The sequence below is a fragment of the Parasteatoda tepidariorum genome, chromosome 2 (genome assembly GCF_043381705.1).
Source record: "Parasteatoda tepidariorum isolate YZ-2023 chromosome 2, CAS_Ptep_4.0, whole genome shotgun sequence".
NCBI classification, from domain to species: domain Eukaryota; kingdom Metazoa; phylum Arthropoda; class Arachnida; order Araneae; family Theridiidae; genus Parasteatoda; species Parasteatoda tepidariorum.
The window spans coordinates 35,045,535-35,054,502 of NC_092205.1; positions in this window are offsets into that span (position 1 = coordinate 35,045,535).

The following is an 8,968-nucleotide window of genomic DNA, read 5'->3' on the forward strand; positions in this document are numbered from 1 at the left end:
TTTTGACATATTGCAATCACGGATACTAAAATATATTCTATGTTTTGATTAACTTACTTAGGCCGGGATAACCTGGTCGGTAGGGCGCTAGGCCCATGTCCGAGAGTTCGTGGATTCGAACCCCACCAACCGAAGACTCTCCGTGTAGTAAAGTGACTGATGCACGTTAAATCTGTCGAGTCGCAAAAGTCCTCCATGTTCCCATAACAAATCAATACCTCTGGGGGTGCAGCATTGGAGATTGATCGTTCTCTGATTCAGATCAAATTTACGATCTGTGGATGAATGAATGGATGCGTGAATGGGTCCGCCCTATAAACAGGCGCGACGTATGGAATGGCAGAAGTCGAATTCTTGGTCAATAGATGGCGCCACTGGAAAACAAGAACAATCGCACCCCCTCTGCCTAAACAGGCATACGTTCACTTACATTAACTTACTTACTTCCCTTTGATAGTAAAAATCTTGCAATCAAAATTTTTCAACATTTCTCGTATGGATTAAAATTAACTTTAAGTAACCATTAAGATTGGCTTTCGGGATGTGAAAATCTAATTATCAGAACAAAAGATTTTTAAAAGATATACTTTTTTTTTACTCACTGTACCATTTTTAAGATAATTAAAGTTTTCAAGCGATAGTTTTCAGGAGAAGTTTTCGAACAATAATTTGAAGACAATTGTGATTTCCAGGAGGTGATGTTATATTAGTCTTATTAAACTGTTCAACGGTTATTTATGTTGTAAATTTTGAAATCTTGCAGATATCAGTATATGAAGTTGCTAAGAAGTTGCTAAATGTTTTCAGAGTATAAGGAGATAGAGAGTGTATTTGGTAATAAACCTACAGTTGGCAAGAATCCTTAGAAAACTTGTCTATTGGTAAGAAATCAAAAAACCGAGGATGAAAATAAGTGCTGGGGATTCATAAATTTTCCTATTTGGAAGATTTCGGACTAGAAACAATTGCATGACATAACTTTCATTTAGAATTTATAAGGTAAAACCTTTGAAGCTATTTTGCTTAACTCTACTAAAAACTTTCATCCGGTTCAGATATTCAATTATACTGAAATAACAAAATAGTGTTTAAAAACTACTTGAAAACATAAATAATAAGCACACTTATTTACGATAATCACTTATAACCTTCATCCACTTAAATCTTCGCCTAAAACTTGCAAGCTGGAAGGTTTTGGACTATAATTAATTGTGAGGTATAACTTTTAATTCCCAATTTTAAGATGAAAAAAGTTGAAGCCATTTTACTCAAATTTACTAAAATTTTACTAAATGCCTTAATATACTCAGATCTTCACGCATATTAAAATCACAAAATGGGGTTTAAAAACGTTAAAATGTTGATTAAAAATGCATTATAAATTTAAAGCACAAACACAAAACGCATTTCCTCATGATATGCAAAACAGAACGAAAATAAAAATAATCAAAGTAAGGCATGTTATTTATTTCCTTCTGTCAAAGTATAAACTTTAATACTATCTTACTTACATTCACTAAAATATCACTTAAAACCTTCATTCACTTAGATCTTCACTTAAATTTACAAGTTGTAACTTCTAATCTTAAAGGAGAAGTATTTGAAGCTATTTTATTCAAATTCGCTAAAATTTTACTAAAAGCCTTCATCTACTCAGATCCTCAGGAAGACTAAAATAACAAAATAGTGCTTTAAAGGATTAAAATATTCATTAAAAACTACTTAAAAACTCAAGTAATAAGCACATTCTACTATAATACGCAAAATGGAACTAATTTAATTGATATAATTCCACGTTCCAAAAATAAATCTAAACAAAAATATATAATGGTCAAACCGCTGAAGAAAACAGAGTTCTATCACTTCATTTAGAACAAATAGTACAACTAATCAAAAACCTGCAATCTTCGTGAAGTACTAATGACAAATAGTACAAAGCGGGCACTGATTGCATTTTAATAGTTGCGAAAATAACACCTTAACTACTGCTCTTAGAAATGTAATGCCGTAATAAAAGATCTTTCGCTAATGGTAAACGAATGATTTTTGAAAAGGTAGTTTCGACGAGTTTAAGCTTCTCCCTGCTTTTTATTTCGCTCAGCAATCTAAATCATCATAATTACACTTTCTGCAAAAATTCTTCATCTTTTTCATTTCAAACGATTATTATATCGAAACATTTATTTTTATGATATTCAAGACTGGAATTAACCTTGAACCGTAACTGTTTGGGAAGCGGAACTGCAAGGTGAGTGGAAAAAATTTTTCGGATGTCATGGTACTTATGAATTTCATGATGAAGAATTATGTTTAAAAATGTATTTATAACTCACGATTCTTAAAATGAAATACGGGAGGACCGGAAAGGTTAAAAGAAGGTTCTATTGCACTTGAATTTTAAAAGAAAACAGTCATAATTTACTAGGCACATTTAATTTAATAGAATATATTACACGAAAAACCTATTTCAATTGGTCACGTCTTATTATTTTATTAAATAATGTGTAGGTAAATAGTTGAAAAAATAGTGAATAGTAATAGTCTTTCCACTATTTTTAACTGTTATCGGTCATTCATCCATTTAAAATCATTTTATACAATTAGAAATACAACCCATCATCATACAACTTCTAAAATCATTCATGGGAACAATCACATTAAAAATATTTCAAATGGTCACGTCATAATGTTTTGTAAAATAATGTATAGGTTATAATTTTTTTTTATTCGTATATTTATATTTGTATGTATAGGTTGTATAGTTAATAAAAATTGTATAGCTGAAAAAGTTTAGTCTCTTCACTATTTTTAACCGTTGACGGGAATTCATCCAATAAAAGTCATTTTGTACAATTAAAAATTCAACCAACCCATCATCATACAACTTCTGAAGTCATTCATGAGAACAATCACAATTAAAATATTTCAAACAGTCACGTCATAATATTTTGTAAAATAATGTATAGGTTATAATTTTTTTTTATTCGCATATTTATGATTGTATGTATAAGTTATGTAATTAATAAAGAATTGTATAGTTGAAAAAGTTTAGTCTCTTCACTATTTTTAACCGTTGACGGGAATTCATTCAATAAAAGTCATTTTATACAATTAGAAATACAACCTGTCAGCATACAACTTCTGAAATCATTCATGAGAAAGATCACAATAATAATATTTCAAATGGCCACGTCATAATATTTTGCAAAATAATGCATAGGTTATATATTTTTTATTCGCATATTTATATTTGTATGTATAGGTTGTGCAGTTAATAAAAATTGTATAGTTGAAAAAGTTTAGTCTCTTCACTATTTTTAACTGCTGACGGGAATTCATCCAATATAACTCATTTTGTACAATTAGAGACGCAACCTAGCATTAAACAACTTCTGGAATTTCCAACGTCGAATTTTTATTGGTTTTGTAGTGCACAACAGTCGAAATGCATGTGAATTCTAAAATTTAAAAGAGGCTTTACCATACTTTTGTTTTAATATATTTTTATGAAAAACAAAAAAAATAATATATTTTTGAGAAAACATCTTCTTCTTTGGAACGTAAACAATAAAACTATTTTAAACGATCGTGTCAAATTATTTTGTTAAGTAGATAGCCAAATTGCCTATTTTTTATTTGTATATTTGTAATTGTTTATTTGTGTTTGTATGTNGTAATTAATAAAGAATTGTATAGTTGAAAAAGTTTAGTCTCTTCACTATTTTTAACCGTTGACAGGAATTCACTCAATAAAAGTCATTTTATACAATTAGAAATACAACCTGTCATCATACAACTTCTGAAATCATTCATGAGAAAGATCACAATAATAATATTTCAAATGGCCACGTCATAATATTTTGCAAAATAATGTATAGGTTATAATTTTTGTTTCATTCGCATATTTATAATTGTATGTATAAGTTATGTAATTAATAAAGAATTGTATAGTTGAAAAAGTTTAGTCTCTTCACTATTTTTAACCGTTGACAGGAATTCATTTAATAAAAGTCATTTTATACAATTAGAAATACAACCTGTCATCATACAACTTCTGAAATTATTCATGAGAACTATCACAATAATAATATTTCAAATAACCACGTCATAATATTTTGTAAAATAATGCATAGGTTATATATTTTTTATTCGTATATTTATATTTGCATGTATAGGGTGGGCAGTTAATAAAAATTGTATAGTTGAAAAAGTTTAGTCTTTTCACTATTTTTAACTGCTGACGGGAATACATCCAATATAAGTAATTTTGTACAGTTAAGAGACTAAACCTATCATCGAACGACTTCTGGAATTTCCAACGTCGAATTTTATAGGTTTTGTAGTTTACAACAATCGAAATGCATCTGAATTCGAAATTTTAAAAGAGATTTTAGCATACTTTTGTTTTAATATATTTTTATGAAAAACAAAATAAATAATATATTTTTGAGAACACATCTTCTTCTTTGGAATATAAACAATAAAACTATTTTAAACGATCACGTCAAATTATTTTGTTAAGCAAAGTAGATTGCCAAATTGTCTATTTTTTATTTGTATATTTGTAATTGTTTATTTGTGTTTGTATGTATAGTTTGTAAATAATGCATTCGTGAAAAATATTAATCCCTTCACTATTTTTAATTGTTGTCGGCATTTATCCAATATAGTTCATTTTGTACAATTAGAGATGTAATAACCGATCGTCGTACAACGTTTTAAAATTTCCCATTATCCAATTTCATAGGTGTTGATATCAAGAAAATTTAAAATGCACACAAGTTTTCACAATTTAAAAGGAACGGTTTCAAGATATTTTCATGTAGTGCGAAGTAAATCTGTGTTAATGAAAACACGTCACATTTTCTTTATTAAAACACATATGAAAAAAGTGCTTCAAATGGTCAATACCGATTACTTTGCGTAAATAATGTAAAGAAAAATAGTTAAAAATATATGTAATTCCATTACCTTTAACTGTTGTTTGTCATTCCGCCAATTCAATGTGAAGTAAAGCTGTGTTACAGAAAATACATCTCATTTTCTTTATTGGAACATGCACGAAAAAGTACTTCAAATGGTCAAGTCAGATTGTTTTACTAAATAATATATAGGTATAAAATTGAAAAATATTTGTAACTCCTCTATTTTAACTGTTGTTTGTCATTCAGTCAATCCAATACGAAGTAAATCTGTGTTAGTGAAAACACATCACATTTTCTTTATTAGAGCATACATAAAAAATGTACTTCAAATTGTTGCTTCAGATTATTTTCTAAATAATGTAAAGGTAAATAATCGAAAAAATTTTTAAATCCACTATTTTTAACTGTTGCTTGTCATTTAGCCAATCAAATGAAAGCCATTTTGTACAATTAGAGATGTAACCCTTCACCAAAACATTTCTCTAATTCCACCTTAGAATTCCAATAAGTTTTGACGAATTAACATCTCTAAATTACACGAGAGTGACATTTTATAAATTTGTTTTCTTTTAATTAAAAAGTTTCGCATACTTTAAACTGTTATTACCCTTGACTTAGTCTAATGTTGCCATTTTCACTAATAACATCAGTGTTCTCGGAACAAAGAAAAAGTCGAGTTTTTGTCTAATTTTGTACATAATTTGTAATTTTGTAATTTTTGTAATTTTGCATCCATAGAATGCATTTAGCTACATTTCACACGAAAAGTGTCTGTCGCTTAACTTGGCAATTCCAATTTAATAGGCAATCATTAGATAAGCAACAATCCCACAATTTATATTATTTTATTTTATCAATAGTCTTGGAAACCTAGTTAAGTTTATTATTCGTTATTGTTATTGTTACCCATTTAAAATTAACGCAAACAACTATTGTTTATTTAAGTGTCTTCTTTCATAAAGTCACAGGGGCATACTTATTTGTTATTCTTGTTCATTTAAAAAAAAATAATAAATAAACGAGCCTTCATTTAAGCGTCATCTTGTACAACGTCGAGGGAGTTACTACTGTTACTGTTGTTGTGTAAAAGTAACATTAAACAACTAGTATTTCTTACAGTGTCCGCTTGCAGAAATTTACTATCCGTTAGTGTTGTTCGTTTAAAACTTACACTAAACATCATGTGTTTGTTTAAGTGTCATCTTACGTGACGTAGCAGGGACATATATATTTTTTCCTGTTGCTTATTGCTGTTGTTATCGTCGGCTAGTAAGGCAGAGGGGTACGATTGCGCTTGTTTTCCAGTGGCGCCATCTATGGCAAAGAATTCAACTTCCGCCACACCCATACGTAACACCCGTTTATAGGGAGGACCCATTCATTCATCCACAGATCGTAATTTTGACTTGAACCAGAGAAGAATCAATCTCCAATTCAGCACCCCCAGAGGTATTGATTTGTAATGGGAACAAGGAGGACTTTGTGATCAGACAGATTTAACGTACACTAGTCACCATTTATTGCACGGGCAGTCTTCGGCCGGCTGGATTCGAACTTCCGTTTGCACAAACGTGAGTTCAGCTTCCTTCCAACCAGGCTATCCCGGCCGTGTTGTTCATTTAAAAGTAACATTAAACAACTAGTATTTACTTCAGTGCCGCCTTACATGACATCACATGGATTTACAATCCGTTAGTGCTGTTCGTTTAAAATTTACACTATACAGCATGTGTTTATTATGTCATCTTGCGTGACGGCGCAGGGGCATATATATTTTTTCCTGTTGTTAATTTAAAAGTAACATTTAACAATCAGTGTTTAGGTGTCATCTTGTACGACGTAGCAGGGACTTACTACTTGTTACTGTTTTTCGTTTAAAAGTGACACTAAAAAACTAGTGTTTATTTAAGATTCATCTTCCATGACGTCGCAGGGACATACTATTTTTATTGTTGTTCATTTAAGAGTAGCATTAAATTACCAGTGTTTATTTGAATGTCATCTTGTATGGCGTTGTAGAGCCTTTCTGTTTGTTATTGTTTTCCGTTTAAAAGTAGCAATAAACAACTAGTGTTTATTTAAGTGTCGTCTTGCATGACGTCACAGGAACATTGTCAAGATTTTCATTTATGCTTTACGTTTGCGGTTCGGCGAGAGGGGGTGGCTCTTTTAAGTCCACAGTTTGCTGATTAACTCTTGATTAAGACTAATTTCGCAATTATGTTACTAATTACTTGACAGTGAAAAGAGAAGAAAACAGTGATTACCTTAAAACAACGGTAGAATAACTAAATCGTTTTTCGAAGGAGGGATATGCTAAGCTAATCAAAGAGGAATATTTAATTTTGCTATTTGCATATTGCGCGTCCTAGTAAATGAGAAACGGTGCGCTCTTACAAATGCTTCCAGACTGCTAATTAGCGATTTGACTACCACCCGCCCCTACGCGACTCCCTAGACCACCCTCGCCATTTTCCTCTTAGAAAGACGCTAACAGGTTTTAATTTTACGCTTCGCCTCTGCTACATTATGAGGCCTTACTAACAAACAAGCTTTGAATGTGCCTTTAATTCAAAGTGCACTTTTACTTCGTTATTAAAAACTTGATTAAAATGAATTCCAAACATCTCAACTTTACTCGTTTTCTCTCTCTTCTATCGTCTGCGGTGCTTTTATTGTTGTTCTTGTTTTTCTTTCCTCTTAGTTTTAAAATGGCAAAGAAGAGGGAGGGGGGATTATTTTGTGTGAGAAATTAAAACACGAAGAAGGGAATATTTTCAAGTTTATTGTCGCTTTTTGAAAAGGAAATAGGGACAAGGAGAAAAAAATAATTTTCAAGCGCCTGAATTAATTTACGATATTTAAAATTAAAAGGAATGAGAGTAGTAGAGGGAGGGAGGGAGGGAAAGACAGTTTTTTTTTGTTCTCTCTACGTTTTACGTTGTAATTGACTACGTTAACGACGCTTTTCAGTCTTACTGCTCTAAAAATTATTAAAGAGTTTTCTTTCCGTACGTATATAATTGTAAGATTGTTACTTTAAGAACGCGATTATTTTTAACTTGAAAACTGCCCAAGCTGTGAGCAGGGGTGATTTATTTTTCTTCCGAATTTAATTTTGAGAATGAATAATGTGATTTAAATTTCATGATCCTGGAAAGAGATGCTTGCCTAATTAGAAATGGAAAATTATGCAAGAAACTAGGAGAGAATTGCAATAAAGAAAGAAGAAGAAAAAAATATTGCAATATTTTTGAATAGCAAAGCGGTGTTTTCTAAGCAAATCATTTATGGAAGCAATTTCAAACTTTGTATCGCTTTTTAATGGTTAATTCATTCGTATTAATGTGATTCTTTTTGATGAATAAACTTTAAAATGAAACAAAGCGTACAAGATGTAGCGAAGAGAATTTTGATTCAATTTTAATTTTAGATATTCTCTATTTAAATACTGTTGTTTTGAAAGCAGAGAGAATTTTTAGTTTAAAAACTTTGGTAAAAACTTATTGTTTGAACAAGCATATTTAATAGCATGTAAATTAGATTAAATTGCAGAACGTCAAATCTAATTAACATATATAGAAAAGTTTAAAGTATTACTTTTTCTCTAATGCAAGTAATTTATTTCGACGTTATCAAATTTTTAAATATGATGCTTTTCAAATGTATTCCTTTGGGAAAATCGAAGTAAACATTTGATTAAATTGCTTTTATTCTATTATGAAAAATTTTAAATATAACTTTAGAACAAATATTTAAAGAAATTTTAACTGTTTATTGGTTACTCAATTAAGAACATAACGTTTTTTTAATATGTTAGAAATACTTCTAATTGAAACTCTGTATTAATTAAATTGTTTAATGTGCAATTGATTCAATAAATCTTGATTTAATTAAAATTTCCTATTTAACATAATGTACCATCATTTCCTAATTAACAAAATGCACTTCTCTTTATAAATATTAAAGTTTAACTGAAAACCCTTAGAAGTATGTTTCAACAAATATATATATATGAAAAGTGTCTGTCGCTTAACTTGGCA